Here is a 17557-nt window from a genome sequence, read left to right as displayed (position 1 = left end):
GGTGTCAAACCTCTGCCAGCTAGTGTTATAGGTAGTATTGCATGGTCTTATCCTCTCTTGAGATCACAGGCAAGTCTTAATGATTGGACAGGTTGTAAAAATGGCTAAGTACCCATTTCTATCAAGGTCCACTTATGAGTGTGCCTGTATTTATTGGCTGTGATATTCATGTCCCATATACACTGTAGTGTGCTGTACATCAAATCTGTACTGTCGGATGATCCACCTTGTGGCAGTTATATCATCCCGTTTATTATTGTTTATTAGTGCAATGCATGCCTACAATCCACAGGTCTGTTTTCAGTCACCTGGCATCAATATCTGTGTGAAAATCAGTTTTTTTTTCATCACCTGTCATAAGCTTTAATGAACGATGTATTATAAATAAATCAAAGTAGATAAATTTCATAAGCTTTTAGAATATTTGGAAGGAAAACTTGATGACAATGTGAACATGTATATTATCAACTTGAACCCAGTGTTTAGGACTTTGCTTTAGCTGATAATATTACCTTAGAAAGAAAATTTAAGTACATATAACCTGAGTTGTCATCTCAGAACACGATGATTATTATTGTTTTTTTATTGAAAACCTCTTTATTATTAAAATGGCCTTTTGGTTTCAGGGTTTGTTAAGACCATGAAAAGGCCCTAAAAACGAGCCTTAGCCTTGAAAATGGTGAAGTGGCCTTGAAATTTCACCAAGAGGCCTTGAACTTAAGAAAATGGGTCTTGAATTTGATGGAAAAGCCATTAAATATAGTTTTGGTATAACTTTTTGTTGCATTTTGTTATTAATTGGCCTATTAATTACGTTGAATTCAAAAGAAACTGTAACATTTGCCTATATGTGATTCCGGATATTCGCTCCTGTGTCCGATTTTAGTATATTAATGTAAATGTTAGTGGTGTTCCAAATATATATGTAATTCCAAATGCGAATGGCGCATCCATGTACATTGGACACATGGTGTACCAATACAGTTTGCTTAACTTCTACCAGTGGGTAATAAAGCACTGTGCTAGCACTACCAATTCGCCATATGCTAATTTTAAAACTATTTGGCGAGAAAAAAATCATTACGTATTGCATTCCAGAGTTTGGGTAATTATCACATAACACATCATTCCATCTAGATCACCACAATGCTTCAGTATACTGGCTGTGTATGTTAAACTTTTGATAGAAGATTGTGAAAACTGCGTTGCATATTCAACATGAAATAACTTCCGAGATTTTTGACAATTGTTGAAACAATTTTAATCTCGTATTTGATCATTGCCATTCTGCTTACTGATTAAATAAGATATTGATTCATGAGTTGATCCTGTGATGCCTTTGCTGTCAGATACAACCTGTCATTTTTTCTGTGAGAAAATATATTTGTAAATCACACTTCAGAAACATTTTATCTTTGGTATGTTTGAAATAACAAAATTAATTCACAGACACCATACTTTGTTTATTTGTTACTGTTTAAATTAAGTGCATTTTGTAGTAATTTGTTTGAGAAAAAAATATGTTTAATTAAAATATGTGCCAAAAGCTTTTGAAGTCCTAAATAGATTTCACTACTTGGATAGGCCCTAAAAAGACTTTAAAAAGATATTTACCCTGTCTACCCTTAAACAATTCATATTCAGGGGACCACATACCCTGACTACCCTTAAACAGTTTGTATTGAGGGGACCACATACCCTGCCTACCCTTAAACAGTTTGTATTGAGGGGACCACATACCCTGTCTACCCTTAAAATATTTGTATTGAGGGGACCTGCACATACCCTGTCTACCCTTAAACAATTTGTATTGAGGGGACCACATACCCTGTCTACCCTTAAAATATGTTTATTGAGGGGACCACATACCCTGTCTACCCTTAAACAGTTTGTATTGAGGGGACCACATACCCTGTCTACCTTTAAACAATTTGTATTGAGGGGACCACATACCCTGTCTACCCTTAAAATATTTGTATTGAGGGGACCACATACCCTGTCTATCCTTAAACAGTTTGTATTGAGGGGACCACATACCCTGTCTACCCTTAAAATATGTTTATTGAGGGGACCACATACCCTGTCTACCCTTAGACAGTTTGTATTGAGGGGACCACATACCCTGTCTACCCTTAAACAATTTGTATTGAGGGGACCACATACCTTGACTACCCTTAAACAATTTGTATTGAGGGGACCACATACCCTGTCTACCCTTAGACTGTTTGTATTGAGGGGACCACATACCCTGTCTGTCTTGCTGACTGTCTAAATCCAGAATATCTTCTCCAGAAGACCACCTCACCCAAGCTTATGGGCCAATTTTAATGAAATTCAAAATTAGGATGAAAGACCAGAGATTAAGAAAATATCAAGCTTACAATCCTCTGGAAACTTGTGCTTTGTGGTATGGACAACATTTCATGCTCCTTAAGAGTCGGTGTGACAGTTCATTGATCTAAAGTCACCAATATTTCAAAAAAAAAAGCTGAGAGGTACATGTTCATATTTAACACAAAATGGGTTTATTGCATTTTTGTAAACTGTGAGCAGCTGTTGTTTGGTAACCAGCTTATTGTCTGCTATTTTATGGTGACATTAACTTTTCAGCAGAGATGTTAATGAACCATAAGTGGCTATGCAAATAAATGGATATATTTCACATACAATTGATGTGTCTAGATGCTGAAACATACAGACGGACATCCTGTTTGCATATAGCTATCATGCAATTTTCAAATAAGCTAGCAATGTCTATTCTCTTTCAGAATGAGTTGTTAGGCTAGAGGGTATGCTTACTGACACCTGTGTATCAGAATGGATGATTTAGTGTCCAATATTAGCTCACCTGGTCCGAAGGACCAAGGTGAGCTTATGCCATACGCTAGCATCTGTCCCCCTGTCTGTCTGTCTGTCCGTCAACAATTGACTTCTTCTTCAAACTGCTGATTGGAATTTAACAAAATTTGACTGGTAGCATCATTATGGAGTGGGGATTAGAAATTGTAGAAATTGTGGGGCTGACCCCCTGGGGCCTGAGGGGTGGGGCTGAAAGGGGTGAGTTTGGCTTAAGACGGCCTCGTCTCTGAAACTAAGCAAGGCATATCGCTCATATTTGACTGGTAGCATCGTTATGGGGTAGGGATTCAAAATTTGAGAAAAGGTAGGGCTGACCCCCTAGGGGCCTGAGGGGCAGGGCCAAAAGTGGTCAATTTGGCTAAATTAATATAAACCACTTCTTCTCTGAAACTAATCTATGAATATTGCTCATATTTGTCTGGTAGCATCGTTATGAGGTGGGGATTCAAAGAAATATGAACGGTCCAGCTGAACCCCAGTGGACTGAGGGGTGACTTTGGCTAAAGACATATAAACGACTTCTCTAAAACTAAGTTATGTACATCGCTTATATTTGATTGGTAGCATCGTTATGGTAACCAAATTTATTTCCGCATTATTTACAGAGTTATGGCCCTTTGCAGATTTGCGGAAACAGTTTCCGCTGAATAACTTGAGTATTTTTTTAACGGGTTACTTCAAAACTTCATAGGAAGGTTTATTGTCATGAAACTTCAGATAAATTTAATAAATATTTTATTGGCATGTTATTTATAGAGTTATGGCCCATTGTAGACTTGCCAAAACAGTTTCCGCTCAATAGCTTCAACATAGACTGTATGGCAAATACTTCTTCACAGAGAAATCTGATGAGCTATCATGGCTTTCATCAATGTGTACAATCGCAAACCCATCAAAAAGGAGAGTTATTGGATCATATTTTAACATAAACCGACCACCACAAGGTATATGTTGTACACATTATTCATACATACTACAATGATAACTTTTTCATATCAGCTGTCATTCCATGGATAAATGTCGCTTATTAACAATTCAAATGTAAGTATTACGATTATAGTTCCCAAATTATCCACTCCCAAAAACATATAAAAGGATGGTCATATTTTGAACAACTAAGCTGAATATATATACCTCAGAAATCATGTTGATACAAGACATCTAGTTGTGCAAGGTGAAAGCTCAATTTTAACACACTGCTGATTGCTTGGGATTCATTTTTGGGGTCAAAGTTCAAGGTCACTTTTACTAGGAATATAAAATTAGGTTCCACACAATAACTTAAAGGTTAGTGGATCACTCCTATGGGATTGTCTATTTATGGCAATTGTTCTGGTTCCTCGCTATTCATGTTAGGAAGGTGAACTGTTCCAGCTTTTATGGTAGTGATTTATTTGGCTGTCTCTGTATTATATAATTCCCACATTACATGTGTGACTCGAGAGTCTGGGTATTCCTTACTACTTAGTGGCTTCTATTAAATAATTCCCTGTTGGCATATGAACAATAATACAAGGAGTTTTCTTCACAAGTTTTCTTAATATATATCTTCACCACCAAAATTGGTCATTATTCTTCAATCTTATAAGGTGTGTGTGCTTTGATTGGAGAAATGAATAGAATATGCTGAGTGAATTGAGCCACCAAAGCCACAGATAACAACAGTATATTGATATTATTTCTGATTAATATGGGCATTTGATCTGTTAATTTTTTTTGTTTTATTAAGAATATTTCTGATTTTCATGTAACAGTAATGTGTATTATGCCTTGGATAAGTTGATATATGGGAGTAATCAGTCATAAGTCAAGATCACTTTAATTAAGCGGACAGATCCTTGATGAATATTCATGAAGCCTAACATGTTTACCTTGAACATACTTTTAACAATTACCATCAATATCAGCCCAGCTATAAGTTTACTTGCTAAAAACATAACAGAAAGTTTTCAATGGTCTACGGTAAAGCAGAGATCATTGTGAACCTTTAAACCTTACTCTAGTAGTGCTGGTTTATCACTTAAATGATCAATTATCTGTCATTATTAATTTTATAGACCATGCAGTTTCGAACCCAGTGTATATCTGAAAGCAAACTAAATGTACTTAGAAATTTTATTTATTATGTGGTTTTTTTCATAATATGACGTATATAGTGATTCTTAAAACCTTGATTTCGGTAGACAATTCATTCAACCAACACTAAGTGGCACTGATATTTGAACTATCCTAGTTGCTTGTATGGCATATTGCAGAGTTTTTTTTTATAAAGATACTCATGGATGTCCTCCTGAAAACGTTCATGAATGTCCCTAATGCGTAATAATAGTTGCCCTAGACAGCAGTGTGAATAAGATAGCTGACATTACTGAGACAGTTCTGTTATTCAGTTTGATCAAATTGATACCACTGTTTACTTATAGAATTTTAAGTTGATTTGTTGAAGAATTGTTGATAACTTGATATCAGGTAAGTTTACATGGTTTCCTTTCAAGTGTTCTGCCCTATCACTAATGAATTGGTGATCAAAGGTGTATTGATTGGGATAGGCTTTTAGGGTCAAGTGAAGTCAAAGTATGAGGCTAGACCTGGTAATTACCTTGTAATGAAGACAATGCAAGTATTAAAATCAGGATTTGGTATTCAGCTGCAGGCATTTAACAATAGATTGTATGTTTTGGATGGATCATCAGTGAAATAAGATGCTTGCTGTATGTAAATATACATCTTAAAATGGAACAGCTTTGTGGCTGTATTGTATACAAATCATGGAACCACTTGTCCTTTCATAATAGGCCTAAGGCAACTTGGAATATTAACCAGTCAACAATCTAACAAAGAACTGGTGCTTGATATATTGTTTGCATTATAATTGAGGGTTGATGGATTATCACCAGTAAAATTTGGTCATTACTTGTATTGTGATAATGACACATAATGATGATCTATTAGCTTGCTTTACATTGCCCAGAACAACCCAACAAGTACACAGCTTTCCTGCTTCCTGTGGTGGTTTGGTCATTGGGATGTGGAAATAATATAGCAGTCATGCATCAAAATTAGAAGATAAAAGATTAAATGCTGGCATGCAGAATATATTCGTGAATTATTTTTTAGTGGAAAAGGAATAGGTTTGACATAGTGTAAATTAAGAGGTATTTCAACAGTGATCAATGACAATTCATTGGAGTTGAAAACCATGGAATTATCTCTGCATGGTTCCATTTCTGAAAGTTTAAGCTTCACTGCAGACTACCTGACTCCAAGTTAATTGTATCATTGTCGTCTATGCTCCAATTCAGACGCCCCATTCTTGAATTGCAAGTCTACATACTTAAAGAGGTCCCACTGGAATATTTGCTGATGCCTCTTTGCATTGTGTCCAATGTATATTGCCCTGCCCGGTGACTGGCTAGTCCTAAATGTCTTCTGTATAACTAGTTGATTTGAGATATAAAGTGTTGCAAGTCGTGAGAGGCAAGGTTAATAATGATGATACATTGAGTCTGATGTGAAGACAGCTTTCTGTTTCCAATGATGCTGATTCTAGCTCCTGGTGAATTAGATTTGGGAAATAATGACTATGGTTGCCTTAAATCTATAGATTGGGAGGTGTCTCTTTGATGACTCACCTTGAGACAGTTCCTGTCTAGATCGCCTGTAATATGATATGGACCCTTCCCGATCAAAAGGTTACACCACCTATAGTGACATTGGAGGCATTGACATCAGAAAAATGTACTTTTCTTTACTTTCTTCTTCTTCTTCTTCCTAGGAAATTGTTACAACTACCAGTAAATGAAACCATTACCCATATTTTCTGTTTTCTGGACAGTGTTCAACAAGAATCCTGGCCAGTATTCATAGATTCCTACTTCTAATGGAAGTCATGAATAGTGCGTAGCTGTAATTATAGTCTGAAGACCTTACAAGCTTAAAGTTAAACAAAGTTTGATACATGAATATACAATTTGGCATATATTGATACATGTATATGAATATGAAATTCAATATACAGAGGAGCCCACTTATTTGCATATCGGTTATTTGAATATCCCGCTTATTTGCATAAAATTCTCAGGTCCCGATTTTTTTCTTCTTTATCTTTGTATTTCAATCCCGTGTATTTGCATCGACTAAAACACCGACTCCCGCTTATATGCATATAAAAATTCCAAAAAATCGAAAAATTTAATTGATTTTAGGGTATTTTGTGATTTTCCCGTAATAAAAGTTTTATGAAATGTGTTTTAACTTACATTATTGATTCGACACGATGTACAACGTTATCTTATCATTGGTTCACACTTCGTCATTACAGGTTACGTTCGATGCATCGATATCGACATTGTAATTATTTAGACCATATCAGTAGCAATGTGCAGAAGAATTACTGAATAAAATATCTATATGCCTCATCTTTTGATGAGATTTGTTTATTTATTATAGCATCGATCCAAACCTGTGTTCTGTGCACTTGAACACTCGCTGAGGCAGGTTGCGATCGCCATGATTGTTTTCTAGGCGCGTTGCATTGTGGGGGCATATGTGTAATGAACGACAACTCTTTCTGTGTGTGCGCCATTTTCCAAAACAAACCCAAACGACAATACACATGTGACGGTCATTTAAGACAGTCTATTGCTTCAGCAGTTCATCATCTATGATCAAACAACTAATATACTCATAGCAGGAACACAACGCATCTCGAGACGATAATGAATGTTAATTGAAATGATGACATTGTACATCATAGTGCCAACCCACGCGTGTATGACCGATATCGGACCCAGAGACTCAGAGTGACCAGTAGTAAACGATGAAGTGTATGCAAATATTTGTACATTTACAAAGAATAACAACCCATGTATTTCGTATTTACTCTTATATTTTGAATAATGTATTTTTTTTAAATATATTTTTAATGCAAATAACGTAAACAATCATTATAGCGCCCATTTTGAGTACCTACCTGACGATCTAGACTACATGTGTATAAGAGGGGCCAAAACCCAACTCCGCCTATACGAATACTCCGGTTATTTGCATATTTTGTCATGGAAAAAGGGCTATGCAAATAAGCGGGTTGCTCTGTACATTGATAATTATGTGATTATAAAATTGGGCATACATCGATATACAGTGAATATGAAATTGGACATATATTGATATGTGAATATAAATGGAATTGGACATACGTTGATGTGTGAATATGAAACGAAATTAATCATACATTGATGTGTGAATATGTAATTGGACGTACATTGTTGTGTGAATATGAAATTGAAATTGGATATATAAATTGATATATGAATATGAAATTGACCATGCATTGGTATGACAATATAAAATTGGACATAGGTTGATATGTTCACAAGCTTGCAGAAGAAAGACATCATTTTGTACTTTAAATAAAAACTATGGCTTACCAGAATTGGCCAAGCTATCAAAAATGGCATGCTATTATTATAAGGAAGACCTAGAGAAAATACGAACATGATAACATATAGGCCCATAAATATTGTTCATAATTTTTTCTCCTTGGTGACAAAGTCACAAAGCAATACTATTGTGTTTATGGAGTGATGGCATAAACATCAACTTTTCACTCTAAAGTTTTGCATTTAGATCGATCTGTTGCTCAAAAAGTTTAACCTCACTTGGTATATTTAAGTTAGATCACATAGTGGACATTTTAGTGAATTTAGGAGATTAATTATAATTAACTATACTGACAAAGCAGGACAAGATATATATATAGTTATGTGTAATTCTTGTTCTTGTCTTAATTCCTTCATTAAAAACATCTTCAAGAAAAATATGTAGTTACAAGGAAAAAAATAATCATTATAATGTTATAAGGCACGTTTCCATGAATATTTAGCCCTCCATGTGAACTGTAGTAGAACAAGTTGTTTAACCTAAAATGTAGTTCTCTTCAAATGGATTTGACATTAACTGGGACTTGTCAATGTTAACATGTTTACAAGACTGAAATAAAAACTAAGTAAAGCTATTGCTTTGCTTTGTTTTAACCTCCTGAGTTTTAATATTAGTATCCTTTAGCACTGTCAGAGCCTGCCCCTGTAATTAAAGATAACTGAAGTCAAATGTGATCATGCTCAATAGGGTATAAATCTGTGATTTATGACTCCAGCTTAGGATGATAATAAAATAGTGATTTATTATCCAAATCCTTCAAATTTGTAGCTATGGATCAGTGTCTTAGTTTCAGTGAAGTACATGTCTTATCTTATTTATAGGCTTCTATAAATAAATTTACTGACACTGAAGATCTACAAGTGATATTAAATACACTTATGGAGTAATGAGGTTGGAAACCCCTCAAGAGCACAAGAATAAAATGATACCTGTATACTAAAGACTTTTAGAAATAACCTAATTATAAATGATCCTGCGATGAAAGTTTAGACTGTTACATTCGGTAATTAACATTACTATTTTATTAACTTTATGGAATAGCATTCTGTATTAAGAAATTAAAAATCCATTTGAAAATTAACATTTTATTCAATTAAGTATTCTATTCATTCCTTTGGGTCTCTAATCATGTATGCATTTGCCATTTCTAGAAATCAATATATAAAGCCACCCAGAATTTTTTTATAAACATTGAAAGTGGTTGTTTAGTTAAGGTCCATTTTAATGCAATTTAGACAAAATATTTAGATGAGATGCCAAATAAAAATACTTGTACAGTAATTTGCATTCCAACCATGGAAAGGTAAATGTGCCATGAAATGGTATTGCTATATATATATATTGATGTATCAGGGTAGTGAACGAACAGTTTATTATCTGTACAGATAATAGATGCTTAATATTACTACTTAGTATGGAGAATTGGTAAGTCACAAATCTGAGGTTTGAAAGTGTGATAAACTATCCGTCCCTCTTTCCCCACTTTTTAGCTTGTACAGACACTATCTCATACACTATATAGCTTCTTTTCACTGGAACTTCATACTTGGACCATGTGTTCCTCTATTCATCACTGGAACTTCATACTCATTGCCATAAGTGTAGGGCTTGTTGCCCTCATGGAGAGGGAAGACATGTAGAAATTGTTGCCATTATGGAGAGGGAAGGAGTGTAGAACATGTTGCCTTCTTGAAGAGGAATGAAATGTAGAAATTGTTGCCTCTTGAAGAGGGAAGAAGTGTAGAAGTTGTTGCCTTTTGGGAGAGGGAAGAAATGTAGAACTTGTTGCCATCTGGGAGAGGGAAGAAGTGTAGAAGTTGTTGCCTTTTGGGAGAGAGAAGAAATGTAGAACTTGTTGCCATCTGGGAGAGGGAAGAAGTATAGAACTTGTTGCCATCTGGGAGAGGGAAAAAGTGTAGAAGTTGTTGCCTTCTGGGAGAGGGAAGAAGTGTAGAAGTTGTTGCCTTTTGAGAGAGGGAAGGAGCATAGAACTTGTTGCCATCATGGAGAGGGAAGAAGTATAGAACTTTTTGCCATCTGGGAGAGGGAAAAAGTGTAGAAGTTGTTGCCTTCTGGGAGAGGGAAGAAGTGTAGAAGTTGTTGCCTTTTGAGAGAGGGAAGAAGTATAGAACTTGTTGCCTTCTGGGAGAGGGAAGAAGTATAGAACTTGTTGCCATCTGGGAGAGGGAAGAAGTATAGAACTTGTTGCCTTCTGGGAGAGGACAGAAGTGTAGAAGTTGTTGCCTTTTGAGAGAGAGAAGAAGTATAGAACTTGTTGCCTTCTGGGAGAAGGAAGAAGTATAGAACTTGTTGCCATCTGGGAGAGGGAAAAAGTGTAGAAGTTGTTGCCTTCTGGGAGAGGGAAGAAGTGTAGAAGTTGTTGCCTTTTGAGAGAGGGAAGGAGCATAGAACTTGTTGCCATCATGGAGAGGGAAGAAGTATAGAACTTGTTGCCATCATGGAGAGGGAAGAAGTGTAAAAGTTGTTGCCATCTGGGAGAGGGAAGAAGTGTAGAATTTGTTGCCTTTGGGAAGAGGGAAGAAGTGTAGAACTTGTTGCTGTCAGGGACAGAAGTGTAGAACTTGTTGCCGTCTGGGAGAGGGAAGAAATGTAGAACTTGTTGCTGTCAGGGACAGAAGTATAGAACTTGTTGCCATCTTGGAAAGGGAACAAGTGTAGAACTTGTTGCCGTCTGGGAAAGGGAAGAAATGTAGAACTTGTTGCTGTCAGGGACAGAAGTGTCGAACTTGTTGCTATCTGGGAGAGGGAAGAAGTGTCAAACTTGTTGCCTTCTAGGAGAGGAAAGAATTGTCGAACTTGTTGCCTTTTAGGAGAGGGAAGAACTGTAGAAGTTGTTGCCATCTGGGAGAGGGAAGAAGTGTCGAACTTGTTGCCGTCTGGGTCAGAAGTGTCAAACTTGTTGCTATCTGGAAGAGGGAAGAAGTGTCAAACTTGTTGCCGTCTGGGACAGAAGTGTCGAACTTGTTGCTATCTGGGAGAGGGAAGAACTGTAGAAGTTGTTGCCATCTGGGAGAGGGAAGAAGTGTAGAAGTTGTTGCCATCTGGGAGAGGGAAGAACTGTAGAAGTTGTTGCCACCTGGGAGAGGGAAGAAGTGTAGAAGTTGTTGCCACCTGGGAGAGGGAAGAAGTGTAGAAGTTGTTTGCTGTCAGGGACAGAAGTGTAGTCTTGTTATATTTGTAATAGTTGAATGTTAGCCAAATATTGAGTGAGCCCTGGCTTAGTCAACTTTCTGTATGTAATCTGTGTACAGACATTCTCACAGTGGGGCATCTAGTTCTACCACATGGTAAAAACGTCACTGTTACAGGCATATTGTATGGACCTAATTACATAGTAACCTTGACATGCTAACAAACATCACCAGGCTTTTACTATCTCTTCTACATAACCATTTACAAAGGGAAAAAAAAAAAATTTCCGCAGACATAGCATTTCATGACAGCACTGTAATAAAATAGACGCTGTTGAATGAAATGTGATTGAGGTGATTTGATCAATATCATCAATGCCAGTATAGGATACACTAAGGAAGTCACAATATTATAGGGCTCCACCTGAGAACATCTTTAATGTGGTCACCCTGATAGCCTGTCTGTTCAGATTTTATCATTATTTTGCATTATTTAAAGTATTTATAAAGTTTTCCTCCTTGCTTAGCTGTATTGCCTGCCTCTTGATATAAACAAATAATCAACAAAAGAATTTGATATTGAAGGCAGTATTTATCCTGAACCCAATAAAAGCTTGCCTGTAGATTAAATTGATGTTGCCACAAACATATTTTACCCAGTTGCCACAACAATTTTATGCTGTTGATTTTCCTGGTGTCATTTTCATTTCCTGGTATACAACACTGAAGCACATATTGTTTGTAATCAAGGATGTTTAGTTATGCAGTGAATGGTTAGTTTTTGTCCTTATAAATGACAATATCTTATGAAAGACTTGTCAAACTATTGGACAGCTGCACGCTGGAAACCATATATAGTTTGAAAATGTATGAATGCTAACTGAAAGATGTTCATTACATTGATCTGGCATGGTTGACCTTTTGCTTTGACCTAATATAATATGTCACTAACAAAGGCTCAAGCATTTACAATATGATGTAATGGTAGTGTTTACTAATAAGACTTCTAGGTTCTGACAGTTCTGGTAATGTATACAATATAGGTGAAACCCCTGGTGTTTGAAGCTGATTGAAATTACAAAAATAGGTTTGAGCAAATTACAGACAAAAAGTTTGATGTTAATAATTTGATGTTCAGAAACACAATCCCATTGTTCTTGTAAACTAAATTAAACACAAACTGATACTGAGGAGAAGAGATGTAGTAAAGATGGCCTGCCTTTCTAATCAAACATCAATAGAGCTCAGAGCTTATACAGAAACGTGTTAATTAAATGTTGGCCCTGTACTCTTAAAATTCTTGCTGCCACCATTCTTATTCTCCTTTGAAGAAACCAATTACAATATTACATGTATATATATATATGATTATGTGTGTAAGCAAGGACAATGGATAGTTTTTCTCTTGAACAGGGATTGTCAATCTAAATATTAAATTTTTTAGACTTTAAGTTCAGCATATCGATCAAATGGATATTAATTTCCTGCTTTCCAGCTTTCAGGTGCAGCAGATATTGAATTTCATTACGTCAGTCTCAGAATAAACCTCCAGGATGGTATAAAGCAAGATATTGTACATAAACATGTTTTTAAATGGGTTCAATGCATGTGTCTAGTACACCATAATAATGTAATCATTTATATCAGCCGAATTCACACACACAATAGATTACTGAGTAACTGAGGAAGTAGGGGCTTCTATGGACGACATTGTTATATATAACACAATGGTATAACAGTTAGAAATACTTCTAATATCATATGCCAAAGTAAACAATGTAAACAACCAATGTATTGTCATATATACCTGGTATGTTTCTACTGACATTTATTTCCTGTACAAAGCCAACCTCTATGTGTTTTTTTGCTATGTATATGGAGTAATAAAAAATCAATAGGAGATTGGCTATATATTTTATGAGCATTACATTTTGTGTGTAGTAGGTAGTGGTGACAGTAGACCATGGTGTATTGGCTAGGTAGGTTCTAAACAGTGACTGTTGTTGGTAGTGGTGGCATCCTTAGCTTATCACTGTCATCATCATCAAGTCATTCAAGATTGCCTGTTATTGATTATTTTCTGGTGTTTGATGTAGTACTACTGAGGGCACCATTGTGAAAGTGGGTATGTCTGAACTGACTATCGCCTTCAAATATCACTCCAGTGTAGTCATGTACACACTGGCTTGAATTTATGTGTGCTGGTATTTTTATATTGAGACTATATACACGATACAGAGCAGGTAATTATGAAGGTATAGCACAGCTAATAATGTGGATTATAGACACTACAGGTACATGTTCATGGACTACTGCCGATCTACTCTTGTTTTGTTTGTGATTTACAAACGCTATAAATAGAACTTAAAGTGCATAAATTTATATTTTACCTATGAGGAGGAAAATCACAAAAATGGTTGTTACCTCAGGAGAATTGGATACAAGCTGTGCCATGGTGATGTGTTGCAGTTCTTTTTATGATTTTGGTTCCTATGACAAATCAAAACAGCTCTGTAGGTTGTGTTTAGTATAGACTCCCTTGTAAAATGAGCAAGATATGTTGTTATATTACGTTGTTGTCAAAAGGAATACATTATTTTCTATTCTGTTCCAGGTTTGACAGGCCCACTGGAGTGCTAGGAGTTTAGTATACAGCCAGTACATACATGCATCTTCGTGAATGTAGTCCATATTGGATGAGGAATTCTACATTTCTCTGTGGGTGACATCAGTGATATTTTCTATACCATACTATACTGAAGGATTCTAATCATTCTCATATTTGTGCATTGGATTTAAAGTTTTCAGACCAAGGTATGTGGAAAATCTTCTTAAGATTTAAAGTGAATCCTATTAAAACCAGAAAGGCTGGTCTATTTTACTACCATTGGGTTTTATATATGTTGTTGTTTCTAATCTACATGAATCACATTAGACCTGAGAGTAAGGGTTATTATGTGACAGTGAGCTATAATCCATTGTATGATGTAATCTAGTTTAGGCAAGCTGAGAAACTTTTTAGGATGATCCATTCTAAAATTTTGTTCCTGTAATGAGCCATCTTTATTCTTTCTAAGTATTCTGGTTACAAATCTATACTGCTGTGGGACTGCACATTGTTACACCATGTGTAATATGCACACAAAGTCTGCACAATGTGTACATGATGTGTGATTGTAACGTTCAGGTGAATGTGCTCACGATGGAAAATCAAAATGAAGTGTCGGTGATAGCTATCATGGTTGATATGAATACTTAAAACATTAAGAATGGCTTTGATAAAAAGATGAGATAGATGTAATTATATGGAATTATATGTGAGCTTATCCATCTTGGATTCTGTTTTAGAAAATATAATGGGTTTTTTTCAACTAGATAGCAGTGGCTGTGATCAAACAGGGTTATGGTTTGTGGCTTTATTTATTTATCACTCACCTTCCAAGTGTGAAATGTCAGATGTCACATAGGGAATATTATCAATGCAACACACGACAAAATTATATAATGCCTGCCATGTTGTGTTGATGAAAAAATGATAATATAGCTTTGAATCGGTTGATTCTGTGATCATTCCCTGACCTTCGGTAAACATACGGAGAGATATGGTGTTCCAAGGATTAAAATATATTTCAAATAAATTTACCTATATCTTTACCTTGTTTTACCTGTGGTAAGTAAAAAACTGACTCAACTGGTTTGCATTAGTCTTACAAATCCATCCCATTTCTTTGTTCTCCAAAACGTGGGGAAACACCCATACAACTACAGGTATGCATGATATATTAGACCTATTGACATTAAATATGAATGTATGTATTATCTGTATAGATCTGTGCAGATAATTAAAGCTTCATTTTTTATCCCATAGGAACACAGATTTGACTTACAATTTAAATTGAGATTGTTATCTAGATGTGAATGTCTCTGATACGACATGTTCCGTATTTTTGTCATTTCGTAATTTTTATCGATTGACCTAAAGTTTAAACCACACATTTGTAATTCATGTAATTGCAAGATGTGTGGATGATGTAGGAACCATGTTTTGATTGCATTTTGAGATCCCACAGCTGTACCTATAAAGTAAAGGTCAATACAAGCAATTTTAAATAATATTATAAAAAAATAAACCCATATTCCGTTTGCACTCAGAAATCTGTGATAGTTTGAAAGTTAAGATTCTTACATTTCATGGGCAGAAATGGATGTAATACAGCTGTAAATTAGTCCATTCTATTTAAAGGGAGATAAATCATCACTTCAGTGTGACTGTTGTCAAATAATGCCTGCAACAATGTACTGATGTTCGTTTACTAAACAGCATTTTTTCCTTCTTTAAACAATCTAACTTGTGATGTAATAACTCATTCTGTTAGAAGATTTCATCATGGGATTCATGAAACCCCTTGACCCTGTTTCTGGTATCAGTTGTTTCCTATTTCAAAATGTTCCATCACAGTGGTATTTGGTCTTGATTTCGAAATGGTTGAAAGAGCCAGCCACTCAAAACATTATCAAAGAAATATCTTCAAAACCAAGCAGGATGAAGCCATTATTTACTCTAAATCATCTTTCATTTTGTTTCCAAAGGATGATATTGTTTTCAGTTTTGTAGCTAGAGTACTGTAGGAAGAATCTTTATGTACCACACTGGTGGATGTGCCTCTGTATGGGGATTTGGGATTGAGTGTGATATAACAGGTGGGATATAATCAAATTACCACTGTTGGGTTCTCCAGATCATTTCTGAATGGAACTAGGAATAGCAATGAAATCGATCAATGTTAATTGAGTTTACAGCTATATTGAGTGGAGAGAAACAAAACATCCTGCCAGCTGTACATTTGTCATTAACATACAATTGTATCAAAGATCCTTGGAGATAGTAAAGAATTGTATCTGGAAAATTAAATGGCTACCCTTGCTCAAGCAGACAACATACTTTATGTTTTGAAATGTAACATCTATCAATAAAGTAATAGTTTACTTACAGTGTAAATGCTTGGTAATATGACACAAAGAATATAAAACACTTTGTATTCTCCTTGCAATTTTTCGTTGACAAGTTTTGAATTTTTCAGCACCCTCCAAACATTTTCAATAATATTAATATCAGGGCTCTGTTGGGGCCAAACAAAGTGTTCACATAATTTTGTTTCCAATGATTTGAGCAGGACAATACATGACATGGTGCAATGTCCTTCTGAAAAAATCCACTGACAGTTTTCAACATGATGGGTGATTACTGGCCAAAGACATTCATCAATAATAGAAATGTATTTGTCGCTATTAAAGTCATATTCCCATCCAGAGTTTTGAGGGATAGGAAATACAACCCCAAAACATAGCGGATGTAGGGCAGTTTGTCTTCCAGTCACCTCTCAAGTCGATATATTCAGGCCGTAACCTCTGATCAGATTTCCTCCATTCATACACTTTCCTGTCGCTTTCCATCATTATTTTAATTTCATTACTAAATATAAGAGATGGCTTACTGTCCAGTGTATATAAAATTTCTGTCTGCAAAATCCAGTTCTCTTCTCTCTATTCACCAGAGATTGATTTGTCATAACCCTCCTGACAACAGTCACCTGTGAACAGTTCTTTTGAATAAATTATCCTGTTCTATCATTAAATATCAGTTACGACATCCAGACTCTGGTGACGGTTGTTGTCAATGCTCCAAAACCAATCATCACACAGAGATGTCTTCAATATGCTTCCATTATGACATGACTTCTCTATGTCACTCCTTTTCCAAACATACTTCAGAAATGACTGAATCGTTTGAGTGTTATAATCCTTGTTAACTTTTCAGTTTTGTAGCTTGACAAACCTTCTTTTGCCATCCTTACAAGTATAACATTTATTCTACAATCAATTCTTTACCATGCAGTGATGTGCTGTTTAGCAGATGACAGGTTGTTAATCAAAGGACTAACAAGAAAATGTATTTTGTACACATCATCATATTGTAATTGTAAGCAAAGTAACAATGAATAGTGTTATAACTTTAACAAAGTCTAAACAGTAAGATGGTCATTTGGTGAACTCATTACAGTCTACTACTGTACATTACATGCTGGTATCAAAGACCCTTGGAT

General features: G+C 35.6%; 1 protein-coding gene across 3 annotated transcripts in view; it reads left to right on the top strand.

The window, feature by feature from the left end:
* Nucleotides 1-17557, top strand: part of LOC117325276 (neurocalcin homolog) — a 70184-nt gene that overhangs the window by 36066 nt on the left and 16561 nt on the right. For 2 of the 3 annotated variants that reach the window (XM_033881387.1, XM_033881388.1), the window contains one exon: nt 14068-14267. The gene's annotated coding sequence lies outside the window, so the exon portion shown is untranslated. Of the gene's footprint in view, nt 1-13674; nt 13697-14067; nt 14268-17557 lie in introns of those variants that run through there. The other variant, XM_033881389.1, reaches the window with a different exon arrangement.

The sequence above is a fragment of the Pecten maximus genome, chromosome 4, assembly GCF_902652985.1.
Source record: "Pecten maximus chromosome 4, xPecMax1.1, whole genome shotgun sequence".
Classification (NCBI taxonomy): Eukaryota; Metazoa; Mollusca; class Bivalvia; order Pectinida; family Pectinidae; genus Pecten; species Pecten maximus.
The sequence above is the reverse complement of the archived record's forward strand: the minus strand, read 5'-3'. Positions and strand labels throughout refer to the sequence as shown.